At 42.3% G+C, this 19,228-nt stretch overlaps 1 pseudogene; it reads left to right on the top strand.

Moving 5' to 3' along the window:
- The first annotated feature begins 1,908 nt into the window (after nt 1-1,908).
- Nucleotides 1,909-17,977, top strand: LOC106579255 (mediator of RNA polymerase II transcription subunit 24-like; annotated as a pseudogene).
- Nucleotides 17,978-19,228: the final 1,251 nt, after the last annotated feature.

Raw genomic sequence — 19,228 nt, 5'->3', positions numbered from 1 at the left:
TTCTATTACTGATATCACTGTGTCCCAATTGGACACAGGCCCTTCTCCGGCCGAGACAGAGTCTCCTGTGTAAGGCAGAATGGGGGCCATTGTGGGGGGGGGCTCTGGGGAAAAGAACATCCACACAAAGACAGGCTGGGTTGGAGGCGTGGGGTGTTCGGGGAGACAGCACCTCGTCCAACCTGTCTATGGCTATGCCCCTTTAAGCCAGGAACAACAACAACCAGGGAAACCTGACCTCACCGGCCACCTCACTTGTTTTTATTTATTTCACCTTTATTTAACCAGGTAGGCAAGTTGAGAACAAGTTCTCATTTACAATTGCGACCTGGCCAAGATAAAGCAAAGCAGTTCGACACATAACAACACAGAGTTACACATGGAGTAAAACAAACATACAGTCAATAATACAGTAGAAAAATAAGTCTATATACAATGTGAGCAAATGAGGTGAGATAAGGGAGGTAAAGCCAATAAATAGGCCATGGTGGCAAAGTAAATACAATATAGCAATTAAAACACTGGAATGGTAGATTTGACAGTAGATGAGTGTGCAAAGTAGAAATACTGGGGTGCAAAGGAGCAAAATAAATAAATACAGTAGGGGAAGGGGTAGTTGTTTGGGCCATTTATAGATGGGCTATGTACAGGTGCAGTGATCTGTGAGCTGCTCTAACAGCTGGTGCTTAAAGCTAGTGAGGGAGATAAGTGTTTCCAGTTTCAGAGATGTTGTAGTTCGTTCCAGCCATTGGCAGCAGAGAACTGGAAGGAGAGGTGGCCAAAGGAGGAATTGGCTTTTGGGGTGACAAGTGAGATATACCTGCTGGAACGCGTGCTACGGGTGGGTGCAGCTATGGTGACCAGCGAGCAGAGATAAGGCGGGACTTTACCTAGCAGGGTCTTGTAGATGACCTGGAGCCAGTGGGTTTGGCGACGAGTATGAAGCGAGGGCCAGCCAACGAGAGCGTACAGGTCGCAGTGGTGGGTAGTATATGGGGCTTTGGTGACAAAACGGATGGCACTGTGATAGACTGCATCCAATTTGTTGAGTAGGGTGTTGGAGGCTATTTTGTAAATTACATCGCCAAAGTCGAGGATCTGTAAGATGGTCAGTTTTTGTGTGGGAGGTCCACTTTCAAAACATAGTCATGATAGGACTGATGTTATTACCCTATTAGTGATAATCATGATGACATGGTATCATGTTGAGAATAAATAGTCTAGTATGGCACAAGCTAATATATACTAAAAGTAGGCAGTAACACTCAAGATTGCCAGTCAAATGGAGTTTCAGCATCCTGCATTTAATGGCAATCACGTCACTACCTTTCAACTCCAATGGTTTGTATGGTCACTAAGGGCACTTAAGGATGGGCCATTGGCAGAAGTCTAATATGGCGCCTGAGACGGGCACACAGAGGACTTTGCTGCTGACAAAGACAAGTGAAACTGGAGACACACAGTGACAGGTCCCCATTGCTACAGACAGGACCTTACTGAGAACCCCCCAAAATGAATGGCCCTATTACATAACTCCATTATTTCTCACGTCATTTATTCACTCTTTGGTAATCTAATGTGGTATAGTTACATTATGTAAGATGTCAGATAACACTTTGTTGTTCTTAGGTTTTCCAACATTAATTTAACTAGTCATGGTCTATTGGCAGAATATTCAAAACACCCCCTGAAGGGGGGGGGGGGCAGTAGACCTATTGTGGCATTTTCAGTGTCATATGTTAAACCATTAAATTAGTAATTGTGTCTCAATATCAGATGTATTGTTATTCTACACCTAACCTATCCTCTGAAGATTTGTTCGCGTTCCAAGTTCTCAGCTAAACTGTTGCAAAGGAGCTCAACATAAGTGTGAAAGGGGGACATCTAGTGGCGGGCCAATGGGCCTGTTGTTTCATCAAAACGGTTTCTCTTGACCAATCAGTGTATACGATGTTTTTCCTCGTACTTAAAAAAAAGATGGCGTTCATTGTCTTGTAAATCCACATTAGGCTACATTTATCTATTAAATTCATACATTGTCGACGTTTCATGTAAGTATTTATTTAACTGGTTATTTATCTAGCTAGCTACGTATCATAGTCTTCACATTGGGTACGCCAAGGCTCTCGTTGCAAGCTAAAACAGTAAGCTGCTAACTACTTTGCTGGGGAGCTTGGACAGCTTGCTAGCTAGTCGTTGTTGTTAGTAGGTATGTCTCAAATGTACATTGCAATACGTGAACAACTTTCCTGCAAACAGTCTACACGGTGAACAACAAAAAGCTATCTAGAAAGACACTCTGGGTACGGTAGTATCGTACTAGTAACGTTACGTGCATGATGCATAATAGCTCTGGTAAATTACATGGCGTTATAGTTCTCTAAGTTCTTCAGCATGACCTTTCCAGAATTTTGATTAGTGATGGCTTCAATATACTGTTGTTACTCGCCAAATAGTGAAAAGCGACTTCTCACCAAAGTAAAGATGTCGGTAGTGTTTGGACGAACTGTTATCTGTTAGCTTCGACCGCAACTGAGGATTCTGAGGGGACATTGCGTTGGTAGGGTGGTAAGTTTCGAAATTGAACTTTTGTTCTCGTATTGTATCCCGTGTTATAGAGCAGCTTTTCAGAAACACAGAACACATTTTTCTCGGCGATATTACTTATTTAGGTGAAGATAAGGTGGTCTTTGTCCTTTGAGACACTGACAGCCAAATACTCCATCTAAAAGTGAATCGATTCTCACTTGCGATGCCTTTCATATCACGTCAAAATAATTTCACAAAAACAAAATACATACTTTGTACACTGTTTTAACCAGCTTTATCCCAGTTGCAGCCAACAGTATTTTTCAGTGACATCACGTTTCTGGCGGCCTTCCGTTACACACAGGTGTTCAGAGCATTTCAAATAGCTAATTAGTACTAATTAACACGCGATGTGATATGGAGATGGCAGTGTGGGGACGCTAACCGTAACCCTATGAAATTGTGTATCAATTTAACGTTTCGTTTTTAAAAATGTTTTATTTCTCGCTGATATGAAAGATAAGGTCCTTGTGCCTACAAAACCAGGTGGTTGGGGCACTTTATAAAACTCCCCCATACAAAGAGGCTTTCCTCAAATGACTTATGTGTAATGTAATGGAACTGAGTCACGGTCAAGAGCTAGCACTTGCTATGAGATATCTTCTTTTCAAGTGATCAGAAAAGGTCAAAAAGTTAGCGGACAGGTCAATGATTCCCTTGTCAATAAGAAACCAAATCACATGTCTGGAATCTTAAATTCCAAATCAAATTGAATTTCTTACACGCTTCCTAACCACAGGTGTAGACCAACAGGGAAATACTTTCTTTCGGGTCCTTTTCCAATAATGCAGAGTTAAAGATAAAATAAACATATAAATAGTGACACAAGGAATAAATACACAGTGAATAATGAGTCAAAATAACAACATGTCCTATATACAGGGAGTACCAGTACCGAGTCGATGTGCAGGGGTAAGAGGTAACTGAGGTAGATATGTACATATAGATAGGGGTAAAGTGACTAGCTAACAGGCTAGATAAGACTGAGCTGTAGCAGCAGCGTATGTGGAGCAGTAGCAGCAGAGTATATGTGTTTGTCATGTGTGTGTGTTGGGGTGTAAGTATATGTGTGGGTAGAGTCCAGTGTGTGCATAGTCAGTGCAAAAGAGTTAGTTAAAAAAAGGGTCAATGCATGTAGTCCAGGTAGCCATTTGATTAGCTATTTAGCAGTCTTGTGGCTTGGGGGTAGAAGCTGTTCAGGGTCCTGTTGGTTCCAGACTTGGTGCATTGGTACCGCTTGCTGTTCGGTAGCAAAGAGAACAATCTATGGCTTGGGTGGCTGGAGTCTTTGAGGCCTTCCTCAGACAATGCCTTTTATAAAGGTTCTGGATGGCAGGGAGCTCAGCCCCAGTGATGAGCTGGGCTGTATTCACCACCCTCTGTAGCACCTTGCAATTGGGTGTCTTACAGTTGCTGTAACAAGCCATGACGCAGCCAGTCAAGATGCTCTCAATGGTGCAGCTGTAGAACTACTTGAGGATCTGAGGGCCCATGCTAAATCTTTTTTTAGCCTCATGAGGGGGACGAGGTGCTGTCGTGCCCTCTTCACAATTGTGTGGCTGTGTGTAGACCATGTTAATTCCTTAGTGATGTGGTCACCGAGGAACTTGAAGGTCTTGACCCGCTCCAGTACAGCCCCATTGATGTGGATGGGGGCGTGCTCGTTTCTCCATTTCCTGTAGTCCACGATCAGCTCCTTTGTCTTGCTGACGTTGAGGGAAAGGTTGTTGTCCTGGCACCACACTGCCAGGTCTCTGACCTCCTCCTTATAGGCTCTCATTGTCGTCGGTGATCAGTCCTACCATCGTCGTGTCATCAGCAAACTTGATGATGTTGTTGGAGTTGTTCGCAGTCGTGGAACAGGGAGTACAGGAGGGGACGAAGCACACACCCTGAGGGGCCCCTGTGTTGATGGTTAGGGTGGCAGATGTGTTATTGCCTACCCTCACAGCCTGGGGGCGGCCTGTCAGGAAGACCAGAATCTTGTTGCAGAGGGCGGTGTTCAAAATTCAACACTTTTTGTCCAATATCTCAAGATACAGTGGTCATGTTGTATATTTTCAGGGCTGATGTAGAACACAGAGATTATTCAAATAAAAGTAAAATACACATACCAGGGGTGGTAACAGAGTAGATATAACTGGGATTTTCGTGAACAAAAAGTAGAGTTACAATTTACCAATTAGTAACATTTTGGCAGTATATATCACAGGTATGTTTTATTCAGTAGCCCAACTGATTAAGCCTAGAGAGACAAATAATACGTCCAACCTTGTGCCCTTGCCACCTGCATGCGCACACATTGCTTAACACAAGACACAAACTTATCAGCATCCCCACACATCACACACACCAGGGTTTGAAAAGCCGATTAAATTTACTGTTGCCGGCCCCATAAAATCCCATTGCAAAATAATGGTTTTTATATTTATTGCTGGAAATAACAGTGCATTGAAATACATTTTACCATCATGCTTATTGGTCTATAGGTAATTTGCATAATTTAGTGGAATTAAATTGCGCTGTGTGTATTTTTGTGCACAGCATACAGAGCCTATTTTGAGCGCGATTTCTCCTGCAGCTCCTAAACTGGTTGCTGCTGGAGTAAAACGTGCGCTTTTATAACCTCATTCATTGCACTACAATTCTAAATGCAATCGCGTGATAAAAACAGTTTTGGTGCATGATTAAAAATACCTAGTATTGTTATTTCTCAACGGGTAATGGAAGCGGGTCTCCTATTTACCATTTCAGTGCAGGCATCAGGCTAACAGCGCATCACCCACCACTTTACAATGAGAGCTCGGGGCAGTATGCATTTTGAAAACATACTTAATTGTTTGAAACCTGAATGTTTTATTTATGAGGCATGTTTTACCTTTATTCAAAGTAGCCTATAGGGAAAATCCGACCATGGAAACGTGGAGGCAATTATTTTATAAAGACTTCATAGGCGGCGCAGTGAGTTTCGAGTTTGATTAAGCTTAGGCTACAATTTATCCTATAATTTCTACAGTTGTTCTTGCCCGTTCTGATTTTAATATACGCATTTTCGTGGAACACTTTCATTTCATTAATAACGTTTTCGTTTCTCAAAGTCATTGTCACGTGGTTAGTCATACAAATCTGAATTAAAATTATACAAATCAAGAAGTTAGAAGTCAACTAATGCGAGATCATCAGCCTCTACCATATGGACACATTGTGATCCGTTGGCGGATAAATTCGTTAACTCGTAACCTATAGGCCAATGCAGCATTGCTCTTTCACACTGAGGATAGGTGATTATGGAGGGGGAGTTTGATGGAAAGATTTTACAAATAGCTTACTGTGAGGAACTATAGTTTCAATATATCAATATATTATCATTTGGATGTTAAAAAAAACACTCTCCTACATTTCTGCGCAGTGGTGGAAAAAGTACTCAATTGTCATACTTGAGTAAAAGTGAAGATACCTCGCCCAGTAAAATACTACTTGAGTAAAAGTCTAAAAGTATTTGGTTTTAAATGTACTTAATTATCAAAAGTAAATGTAATTGCTAAAATATACTTAAGTATCAAAAGTACAAGTAAAAGTATAGATTGTTTCTTATTCCTTATATTAAGCCAACCAGACAACACAATTCTCTTGTTTTTATTTATTTATGGATAGCCAGGGGCACACTCCAACACTCAGACATCATTTACAAATAAAGCATTTGTGTTTAGTGAGTCCTCCAGATTAGAGGCAGCAGGGATGACCAGGGATGTTCTCTTGATAAGTGTGTGAATTGGACCATTTTCCTGTGCTGCAAGGCATTGAAAATGTAACGAGTACTTTTGGATGTCAGGGAAAATGTATGGTGTAAAAGTGCATTCATTTTCTTTAGAAATGTGGTAAAGTAAAAGTTGTCAAATATAAATAGTAAAGTACAGATAAAAAAAGTACTTAAGTAGTTCTTCAAAGTATTTTTTTTACTTAAGTACTTTACACCACTGGTTCTATGCATGCTCAGGTGCGCACGCTCCCTCAACGTCATCAGGACAGAGAAACCAGACACATGCTCATTGCTCACATGGCACACTCCGAACAAAAGACAATGAAAGAATGGACACATCTAGTAAATTATTGTTATGAAATAAACCAAAACCAAGTGTAGCAGGTTGGGGACTCTGCAAATAACGTTTCCACTCTTGAGAATGAGAATGCTAAATGACTAATTAATATATGCATTGACAGAAATGAATGTGCCCAAATTGCGGGCTTCCCAAAAAGGCATTGGCCTATGAGCTTGTGATTTGAAACAATCCACAGCTATTTGTTTAAAGAAGCTAATTATCCTCCATTCCTTTGTGGCTAAGTCATGCTTTCTGGTGAAGTATTTTATTTATTTCTGTATAGAAAGGAGTAATTACACTGTATAGAAAGAAGTAATTACACTGAACAAAAATGTAAACGCAACAATTTCAAAGATTTTACTGAGTTATAAATCATATAAGGAAATCAGTAAATTGAAATAAATTCATTAGGCCCTAATGTATGGATTTCACATGACTTGGAATACAGATGGTAACAGATACAATAACTAACTAAAAAAAGAAATAAAAAGAAACAGTATCTGGTGAGACCACCATTTGCCTCATGCAGCACGACGCATCTCCTTCTCATTGAGTTGATCAGGCTGTTGATTGTGGCCTGTGGAATGTTGTCCCACTCCTCTTCAATGGCTGTGCTAAGTTTCTGGATATTGGCGGGAACTGGAAAGCTCTGTAGTATACATCAATCCAGATTATCCCAAACATGCTCAATGGGTGACATGTCGGGTGAGTATGTAGGCCATGGAAGAACGGGAACATTTTCAGCTTCCAGGAATTGTATACAGATCCTTGCGTGATGGGGCCGTGCATTATCATGCTGAAACATAAGGTGATTGCGGCGGATGAATGGCAATTCTGTTGGGATACAGAACCAGAATCCCTTAGTTGCGGCACAATCTCTTAGTTGTGGTCAAATAAGGTAGTTATTTCTGTGTGCAGGGTGTAATTTATCCAAAATACAAAATAAACTACATTTGAACACTTTGTTTACCGCCAGACTACTTCTGGTTCATGTGCATGCGTTGGATCTGCACTACGAGCTTCATTGAGCTTCCGACGCTACATGCATGGGCTAGCATCAACGTCGTGAGCCAGCAGTGTCACTAGGCACAACTTTGTGGCTACAGTTTCACCAAGACGTACATAATGGAGCTGATCCATCTTATGACATTTACATATGCTAAAAACTCTTGATTTCCATGTAATGTGTGTGTTTGATAATGTGTTTAGCTCTTGTCGGTATGAAGGTGGTCAATTTGAAACAAGCCATCCTCCAGGCTTGGAAGGAGCGCTGGAGCGACTATCAGTGGGCCATCAACATCAAAAATAACTTCCCAACGGGAGCCACATGGGACTACCTCAACCTGGCAGGTCAGCTGACTTGTGTTGATCATGCATGCGAAGTGGAAAGTAAACATTTAATTCATATGATTTCAGGGTATGAAATAAGTCATTTCTTTATTTCCCTATGTTCCAGGGGCTCTTATGGAGCAGGCAATTATTGGCCCTTCTCCCAACCCGCTCATCTTGTCCTACCTCAAGTATGCCATCAGTTCCCGGGTATGGTTGACATTTTGAAACCCGTCTTTTACCCTATACATAGCGTCAAAATAGACATATATGATCTGTATTCTTTGGTTGTAGCGATATTGAATGGTTAATCTTCATATTCTGCACATAGTAGGAAAGGCAGTGTTCAAGATTTGCTATTGTGCTTGATTTATTATGCACAATAATTACAAATGGAAATGTCTTTCCTCAGATGGTGTCTTATTCAAGTGTACTCTTAGCCATCAGTAAGGTAAGTTTGGCCTCCTTTTTCTATCTCTCTGGCTAATACCAACTGTCTGACCGCTACTAGACATGCATCATTTCATTGGATGACAACTTGTCTGACAAATGCCCCTGTTTGTTCCCAAGTTTGATGATTTCTCCAGAGAGCTCTGCGTCGAGTCCCTGTTGGAGATTCTGGACATGTTCTCCCACCGTCTCAGATGGGCATCCTTTTATTAGTCCTTCCTTTAAATTTGGCATTGGTGTTAGCCCTGGAAAATGTTTCATCCTGGCTCTGCGTATAAAGAGGTGCAACCTGACAAAGATAACATGCCTTCTATTTACAGTGGGGGGGGGGAAAGTATTTGATCCCTTGCTGATTTTGTACGTTTGCCCACAGATAAAGAAAGGATCAGTCTATAATTTTAATGGTAGGTTTATTTGAACAGTGAGAGACAGAATAACAACAAAAATATCCCGAAAAACGCGTGTCAAAAATGTTATAAATTGATTTGCATTTTAATGAGGGAAATAAGTATTTGACCCCCTCTCAATCAGAAAAATGTCTGGCTCCCAGGTGTCTTTTATACAGGTGACGAGCTGAGATTAGGAGCACACTCTTAAAGGGAGTGCTCCTAACCGCAGCTTGTTACCTGTAAAAAAGACACCTGTCCACAGAAGCAATCAATCAATCAGATTCCAAACTCTCCACCATGGCCAAGACCAAAGAGTTCTTCAAGGATGTCAGGGACAAGATTGTAGACCTACACAAGGCTGGAATGGGCTACAAGACCATCGCCAAGCAGCTTGGTGAGAAGGCGACAACATTTGGTACGATTATTCGCAAATGGAAGAAACACAAAAGAACTGTCAATATCCCTCTGCCTGGGGCTCCATGCAAGATCTCACCTCGTGGAGTTGCAATGATCATGAGAACGGTGAGGAATCAGCCCAGAACTACACGGGAGGATCTTGTCAATGATCTCAAGGCAGCTGGGACCATAGTCACCAAGAAAACAATTGGTAACACACTACGCCGTGAAGGACTGAAATCCTGCAGCGCCCGCAAGGTCCCCCTGCTCAAGAATATATATACATGCCCGTCTGAAGTTTGCCAATGAACATCTGAATGATTCAGAGGACAACTGGGTGAAAGTGTTGTAGTCAGATGAGACCAAAATGGAGCTCTTTGGCATCAACTCAACTCGCCGTGTTTGGAGGAGGAGGAATGGTGCCTATGACCCCAAGAACACCATCTACACCGTCAAACATGGAGGTGGAAACATTATGCTTTGGGGGTGTTTTTCTGCTAAGGTGACAGGACAACTTCACCGCATCATAGGGATGATGGACAGGGCCATGTACCGTCAAATCTTGGGTGAGAACATCCTTCCCTCAGCCAGGACATTGAAAATGGGTAGTGGATGGGTATTCCAGCATGACAATGACCCAAAACACACAGCCAAGGCAACAAAGGAGTGGCTCAAGAAGAAGCACATTAAGGTCCTGGAGTGGCCTAGCCAGCGGTTTTCTGGATTTTTTGTTGTTGTTATTCTGTCTCTCACTGTTCAAATAAACCTACCATTAAAATTATAGACTGATCATTTCTTTGTAAGTGGGCAAACGTACAAAACCAGCAGGGGATCAAATACTTTTTTCCCCCCACTGTACCATTTGTTATTATTAAATATGGTTAAAATACTAATCGTTATGAGTCTGCTGGTCGAAGGATTTTCTCAGCGCTACAGAGAGAGTGCATTTCTGATGTCAAGTCACCTTTGATATTGAAAAATAATCTGCAGAATAATCCCAAACCTCAATTCACATGGTAGCGTGGTTGCTGACAGGCTGTGCCTGGTACTGCGAGAGGCTCAGGGAGCTGGGGCCGTCGGCCAGCACAGAAGCCAGCCTGAGGGCCTGCCAGGAGAGGCTAAGGGACCTGGTGAACAGCACCAAGAACAGGGCCCTGGTCCACATCGCACGCCTGGAGAACCAAGGTCAGTCAGGAGCTACGGAATCTTCTAAGGGATTTTCCTATCACGAACTGTGCTTAGCTGCATATTATTTTGATCAAACTGAAATGACAACAAAATATTCATATTGTTGTTGTAGCATTTGATTGAATGGATTTCATTGGTATGTTTAACTCCACATCATATCTGAGGGCTTGGCTCCGTCCATTGTATGTGTATTCTTTCAGTTCGTAGGATAAATCTTACTTTGTCTTATAACGATTTTCTGCTTTTCCCCTGATGTGTTTCAAAAGCCTCCTGGACCAATGTGGAGCAAGCTTTGCTCAAAGTGACAGAGGGCCTCAGCAGTCTAACCAATCAGACGCTGAGAGGCAAGCTGGAGGAGTGCATTTCACTGGTGAAGAGGTGAGAATGTAGCACTTTTGGAGCACAAGCCATTGCCTTTGTAAACAATAATTAAAGCCACAATGGCTGTTTTTTTATAAATAATCATCTGACCTATCTTCCCGGTCAGTATTCCTACGATACTGTTGGAACAGTCCGACCCCCTGCACCACTCGTCGTTCCCCTCGGTCCAGCCTTCATCATGCTGGAAGGAACCATGAACCTGACGGGGGAGACCCAGCCACTGGTTGAAAAGCTGATGATGATCAAGAGGATGCAGGTGAGCCTTGATTGGTCTAGAGCACGGTTTCTTAAATATTGGTTGGGACCCAAAGTGGGCTCTGGCCATGTGAGAGGTGGATCTCGAGTCGTGAGAATAAATCTATAATCACACACTATTTATTCTTAATTTGGGTCACGGGAGGACGGTCAATTTATAATTTGGGTTCTTGAGCTGAAAAGGTTTAAGAACCCCTGGTCTAGAGTTAATGTATGCAAAGCATATGCAAGTTTCACTTTAAATTGAGGGAAAATTGTAATTCAGTTTACTTCCTGAATTGGCTGAATTGAAAGGGAATATTGACCCCCCAACTGTGGTGCGTTCCCCTGTGCAGCGTATCCCTGTTGGAGATCTAAAGACGTGTTTCACTGGCCTCATAGTCACCAGAGGGCACTGAAGAGCTGAAGTGGACCGCCTTCACCATCCTCAAGGTACTTCTCACAATGAAGGCCAGATAGTTACAGGATGTGATTGTTTTATTTTCCTTGGAGCAGGCATTTGAATGTGTTCTTTTCATTGGAGCCCGTGAACCATCTCTAGATCCCCCCCCCCCCAGGTTCTCCTCAGACTGAAGAAGTATCCCCAGGGAGAGAAGGTACAGTACAGGTATAGTGCTGAGTTATTCTCTTGACATCATGATAAAATAATTTTATATCCTAATGCTATAAATTAACAATCAATATATCCTTGACTAATCCACAGGGTTTGTAAGATACTGGGATAATAATTAGGCAAGGACTCAGATTTCTGCAAAAGGTCTGTTCAGTTTATTCAGAGAACGTTCTGAGGTCCGAATAACAAAGATGTTCATTTTATCCTCTCTCTCCGCTACGCACACACATCCACACTCAAAAGTAGATAACCTATGCACACGCATACGCACAGACAGTAGGTGAACAGTATCTCTTCCTTGACCTGCTACTACTGTTCCAGCACTGCCTGTTCCTTTCCCCATAGATTAGGAGAACCTTGAAGGCTACTCCCGGTATCTCTAAATACACACACACATTTCTCTCCCTTTCCAGCCTCTACTAGACCTTTATGAGACTAACGTTCAGTACATTAATTATTAATTATCCATGCTCCATAACTACTAATTAATGATGGATTATTGATTCATTTACCCTTATTAGATAATTATCTTATCACATCATAACAATAAATGGTTATAATGTCTGTTTCAAGTTTATTTACCAGTAAAAAATACATTGGTCATATTACTCAATCACCATTGAATGAAATGAATGTAGGCTAGTGAATACTGCTGGTCTAGTCTCTGTCAATCTGCAGCAGGACTTCATGGACGACATGAACATTGCCTTTGAGTACCTGCTGAAGCTCACACCACTGCTGGACAAGGCTGACCAGTGAAAAATAATGCAACTCTGTAGGAGGTCAGTTCCACTCCGCTAGCACGTTGTGGAACACACCTTCCACATCGTTCATTATTTTCCCTAGAATGCATAGCCCGTTGTTGATTATCCCTTACACATGCATTTATAACACGAATGACAGGTTAAACAGTGTCTGACAAGCTTTTCGCTCCATGTCTGTTTTTTACAGCTGCGACTGCAGGAGTGCAATGAGCTGGGTTCCCTGTCGGACTCCAACACGACCAACCTCACTTCTAAACGGTACGTACAGGTAGCCATCCTGCACCTTCAGATGTGTAACATCACTAGAAGAGAATGATACAGTATAAATACATAAAGTTTGGCACTAATATCTTTCATTCTCTCTCCCCCTTTCACACATTCCTATCACTACATCACTGTCTGTCAGTGTATTTCTCTCTCTCTCCCTCTCCTCTCTCTCTCTCTCTCTCGTGTGTAACCTTTTCTTCAGGGGTGAGGACAGAGAGTACTCCCCACGGCTGAAGACTGCAGAAAATGCCAACATCCAGCCCAACCCAGGCCTCATCCTGTGAGCCGAGCCCACCGTCACCAACATCCTCAAGGTCCTCCTTCTCCACATGCCAACCCTACCTAACCTTACACAGCCTTACAGTCAGCAGGGTCATGTTGTTCACCAAGAGGTCCATTGCAAAATGTGTTGCTACGGTGTGTTCTAATGAACACAACGCTGACTTTTACCCGCTACTATATCCCTGGATTAGTACTGATGATAAGACTGTTAGTTCACCTTGTCATGAAGCCATATCACACTGTCATCACACTGTCATCACTGTATCTGTCTTCCCCTGTTGTGTTAGACGGTGGACGCAGATCACTCCCAAGTCTCCAGAGGGCCTGCTGGGTGTGCTGGGACACATGCTGTCTGGAAAAAGCCTGGACCCCCTCCTGGCTGCTTATCGCAGCCATGGGAAAACTCAAATCCTTAGCCCGGATTTTCATCAAGTGAGACAGACATCAACACACTGACATGTATTATATTAAAGTCCATTAGGACAGTTCAATCCACTGTATTGACAGACTCAAATGATGTTACTGTGGAGAGTCTTATAGATACAATCTGAAATTTGGTATTGGTTACTCCATCCGCATTCCTCAACTTAATAGCAAACCAAGTGGCGGGGCTGCCGTTTTGGTTGAAAAACTAATTATGGATTGTGGCTTTAAAGTCCAAATGGGAATGTCCAAATGATGGAAGAGGGACATAATGTTTGCAGGAGATGATTTATTGATGCTCTGTCTTTGCTCTTCAGGCTGAGTGAGTCTCTGAAGCTCATCAGTGGAGAAGGATGTGAGTACATGAGTTAAAAATGTTTCACAGTTCCAGTGCTACTGAGTATGGGACTTTTTGAATGAGATTTTACATTCATTTTGGCGACATGCTGAGTGTGGGAGTTGTTGAAACCGATTTGATATTGACATTGGGCACTATTTGTTCTATCTCGTTGCTGCCAAGTCGGCCTTGGTGCGAGCCCTGCTGTTCGACATATCCTTCCTCATGCAGTGTCACGGGGTGCAGACCTACGGATCAGAGGTTGGTCTCACACCTAGTACTAATTGTTAAGTTCATGTTTTAAGTATCCCTATATTTCTGTTGTTACGGGGCTATCACTCAGTCAAGAGTGCGCCTGCGCAGAGTCTTGTCGTTGATTGACCTAGCCTAGAGTGGAATGGCTACCTTGTGTTCATACGGTATAGTAAACTTTGTTAAACTGGAACCTTGTCGTTGTGTCATTTCGAGTTAACATTGGTAGCAGAGGATGGCTAATAACTACAATGTGCCACCTCGCTTCGACGAGAAGAGGTCGTACGAAAGTTGTAAAAATGAACTTGGAATCTGGACACGGGTTACTAATCTGGAGGTGAAAAAGCAAGCACTTGCGGTGGTATTATCGCTCGAGGGAAGAGCGAGAGATACAGCACTGGAAATATCCATTGAGGATTTGAACAAGGATGACGGTATGGGAACTTTGATCAGAGCACTGGATTCTGTATTTCTTAAAGAAGAGAAAGGCCGTGCCTACGAGGCATATTCAAACTTTGACAGTGTTACGAGAGATATTTTGGTTGCAATGACGGACTACATCATTGATTTCGAACAGAGGTACAATAGGATGCGCACGTACGACATGGTTCTCCCGGATGCAGTGTTAGCTTTCAAGTTGCTAGATACTGCCTGTCTAGATGGTATAGAGAAACAGTTGGCTTTCACTGCTTGTACTGTGCTGACTTTTTTTTACCATTGGGTTAAAGACTGTCCTGATAAAAATGAACAAGTTAAACTAACAGAGGAAAATGTACACACAGAGATAGAGCAGTGTAACATTACACTGTTTTCAAATTAATCTGCTTCTGATACTGAGATCTTTATAGTTGAATCCTTAGGATCTGCTGTGATTGATACTGCATGTACACGGACAGAGTGTGGTGCAAAATGGCTTGATAGCTATGTCAGTGAACTAAATTTGAAAGAAGTACAAAATATGATTGACACACCAAGCAACAGAGCTTTCAAATTTGGAGATGGGAGAATTGTCCATTCTACTAAGAGAGTTAAGATACCATCAAAAATGTGTCAGACTAAGTGTCACATTGAAACAGAGGTGGTCCCTACAGATATCTCCTTACTATTAAGCAAAGCTTCCCTCAAGAAGGCAGGGGCTGTACTAGACATAAAAAATGACAAGGCAGTGATGTTTAAACAACCAGTGACTCTTGAACTTACTACCTCAGGCCACTATTGTGTAAACATTTTAGACAAAGACATCACACAGAGTCCATGTAAAAATGAGATTCTGATGGACACAGAGCACATGGAGATTCTGACAGTCACTGAGAACATGAACACAAAAGAAAAAGACAAAGTGTTGTTAAAGCTTCACAAACAGTTTGGACATGCTACAGTTGACAGACTTCAGAAGTTACTTAGCAGTTCAGGGAATAATGATGATGAGAGTATTTCCATTCTACAGCAGATAGTTAACAGTTGTGAGACATGTCAAAAATACAGTAAACCTAAGCCCAAACCAGCTGTTGGTTTGCCACTGGCTTCCAAATACAATGAAACAGTGGCTGTAGATCTACATGAGTTAGGACCAAGTGTGTGGTACCTTCACATAATTGACCACTTCACACGTTTCAGTGCTGGAAGCATTGTGAATACAAAGAAACCCAGTGACATCGTCAAGCACTTCATGCATTCCTGGGTAAGTGTGCATGGCCCACCCAAGAAACTGTACAGTGACAATGGAGGAGAATTCAATAATAATGAAATAAGAGAAATGGCAGAGAACTTCAACATGGAAGTAAAGACAACTACTGCATACAGTCCATGGAGCAATGGACTTCTGGAGAGACACAATCAAATACTCACAGAGATCATGCTGAAAGTGAAGCAAGACAATGGATGTGACTGGAAAACAGCCCTAGATTGGGCCTTGATGGCAAAAAACTCAATGCACAATGTTCATGGTTACAGCCCATACCAACTAGTGTTGGGGCAGAGCCCTAATCTTCCCTCTGTACTGGCTGACAAGCCACCAGCACTAGAAGGGACCAGTGTGAGTGCATGGGTGGGACAGCACCTTTCAGCACTACATGCAGCGAGAAAAGCGTTCACTGAAGCAGAGTGCTCATAGAGAATTCGCAGGGCTCTGCGGAAACAGCTACGACCCACCGATGAGAAGTACGAAACTAGAAACAAAGTGTACTACAAACGAGTTGACTGTCAAGAGTGGAAGGGACCGGGAGTAGTCATTGACCAAGATGGTGTGGTGATATTTGTGAGGCACGGAGGCATCATTGCCAGGGTGCATCACTCAAGATTGCGGAAAGTAAATGATCAACAAGATAGAGGGGCTGTTGCTGAGAATCAGTCTCCTAATGAAAATGACAAAAAGGACACAGTAACAGACACAAACCTACCAGATGTCTCATCCAATGATATGGACACTGAAACTGACACAGGAAATGGAGCAGAGACCTTCAACCATGCCTCAGATAATACTGTTGAGTTCAAATTAGGAAAACATTCAACAACAGCCACATGTGTTAAGAGAACATGGTTGTTCCAATCTGAAAACTGGACAAACTGTTAAATACATGGACAGAGAAAGTGGTATTCCACATACAGCAACCGTCATTGGACGAGCAGGAAAAGCCAAAGGAAAACACCAGAACTGGTACAACTTGCAGTACTCTGAACCAGTTACACTTTCTGGTACAACAGGGTCAGCTGACCTGTCACTTGTAGATCATCTCAGAATTGAACCAATGGTAAATTGAGAAAACAGAATGACATTAAAAATGATGATGTACTTGAAACAAAAGATGTGTCATTTGACTCAGCTAAGCTAGATGACCTCATTCATTGGAGGAAAAATTGAGTGTTTGAGGAAGTCAAATACATTGGCCAACAATGTGTCTCAACAAGGTGGGTGTGTACCCTTAAAGAATCCTTAACTGGAATAGTGCCTAAAGCACGTCTAGTGGCTAGAGGTTTTGAGGAGCTGGCTGCTAAACAACTCCCAAAAGACTCACCGACATGCGCCTCAGAGTCACTCAGATTGCTGATGTCAGTGATCTGCCAGAAAAAAATGGAAACTTAATCCGATAGACATCAAATCTGCATTTTTGCAGGGAACAGAGCTGTCAAGGGACATTCACATCCGACCTCCGCCTGAAGCTAAGAGCGAAGGAACACTGTGGAAACTAAAAAAGTGTGTGTATGGACTGGCAGATGCATCACTCTACTGGTACAACAAAGTCAAGGCAACAATGCTGAATACAGGTGGAAAAATGTCACAAGTGGATCCTGCAGTCTTCTATTGGCTTGATCAAGACTGCAATGTGACTGGAGTACTTGCCTGTCATGTTGATTACTTTATCTGGAGTGGCTCACAGACCTTTGCTACAACTGTGATTCCACACCTCAAAGCTGTTTACCAGGTCGACCACAAAGGAACAGCTTGCTGACTGTCTGACTAAAAAGGAGCATCCGGTCTTGTGCTCTCCTACAGGCTCTCCTCCTACAGGCTCTCAGTAATGGAAAGTGGCAGCTTGAGTAATACAAATAAAAACTGTCATATAAATGGATGTTATGTCCCCCACTCCCTATTATTATATGATATGAATCTGTGTTGCGACCCCTCAAGGTGATCCTGTCGGACCTCAGCCCCTCGGAGGAGACCCCTTTGAGACATGGCTGCAGACCTGCATGCCGGAGGAGAGCAAGACCCTGAACCCAGACCACCCCTGCTTTAGGATGGAGTCTGGCAAGGTGGAGAGCCTGGTGGCCCTCCTCAACAATGCCACTGAGATGAAGCTAGTGTGAGTGATCTTTCACTCTAGGGTCAGAATCAGACTGGCATTCAGTGTTTCTCAGCTGCTGGGTGAAAAAGGAGGAAGGAACAAGCCCATGCTATGGTTAAAATGTTGTTCCCCATGTTCCATTTAAAAATAAAAATAAATGTATGAGCGAAATTTAAACCAGTGAGTCCTTTCTGCCCCTTCTCTTTTCCCTCCTAGAAATGTAGCTATTGGCATGACTGATTGTTTTCCTGAAGCTGTACTGATTGTTTTGTACCGCTGTGTGTGTCAGTCAAATGAAGTGGCACGAAATCTGCCTCAACACACCTGCAGCCATCTTGGAGGTGTTGAACGCCTGGGAGAATGGCGTGCTGTCTGTGGAGGCCGTGCAGGTGATTCCAGTATTGTGTGTCATGGTCTATTTTGCTCTCGAAACCATGTCGACAGTCAATCGTTGAACCACAGAAGTGAACTTGCTCTTGCCGTAGTGGAAAATGAGTCATAGCATATGTCTGCTGACATTATGTCTTGTGGTTGCATGTATGCTGTTTTTAGTCCCTTCCTCATTTAACTCATTCATAAAGTTAGTTAATTTGTCGTATGGGTGGCCTGGAAGCATGAGTGTAGAAGATAACAGGCAACATTGAGGGCAAGGTGTGCATCATGGCTATCTGTGCTGTGGCCTGGCTGGTGCCCATGTGAGGATGCTGGGACTGGATGAGAGGGAGAAGCCCCAGACCATGATCCGTCAGCTCATGACCCTGCTGTATGAGGAAAACACACTGCAGTTCTACAACGAACAGTAACACACACACACACACACACACACACACACACACACACACACACACACACACACACACACACACACACACACACACACACACACACCAGACCCGGGTTCAATACATGTGTTTTTGATTATTATTTAATACTTATTTTCTGTGTATTTGACTATTTTCAAATAATGTGGCCCGAATCGACTACTATTGGAAGTATTTTCTAATAATTTCCTATAAATAGCTTACTGTTTGATAGTATTTTCAAATACCATGGTTAAATGCATAGAAGTACATTTGAGTCAGTGTTTTTGAGTGTTTTCAAATACATGACAATACTTTCCAAGTGTATTTCTAAATACTTTACAATATTCAACTATATATTTGTCTTTTCAAATAAAACATATCTGAATACTTCAAAATGTACAGTACCTGTTAAAAGTTGAGACACTCAACTTTTTCATTCAAGGGTTTTTCTTTATATTTACTATTATCTACATTGTAGAATAATAGTGAAGACATCACAACTATGAAATAACACACGGAATCATGTAGTAACCAATTTTGTTTTTAAACAAATCAAAATATATTTATATTTTAGATTCTTCAAAGTAGCCACCCTTTGCCTTGATGACAGCTTTGCACACTCTTG

Source organism: Salmo salar, chromosome ssa19 (genome assembly GCF_905237065.1).
Source record: "Salmo salar chromosome ssa19, Ssal_v3.1, whole genome shotgun sequence".
Taxonomy (NCBI): domain Eukaryota; kingdom Metazoa; phylum Chordata; class Actinopteri; order Salmoniformes; family Salmonidae; genus Salmo; species Salmo salar.
Note: the sequence above shows the minus strand (reverse complement) of the source record. Positions and strands in the feature narration are given on the sequence as shown.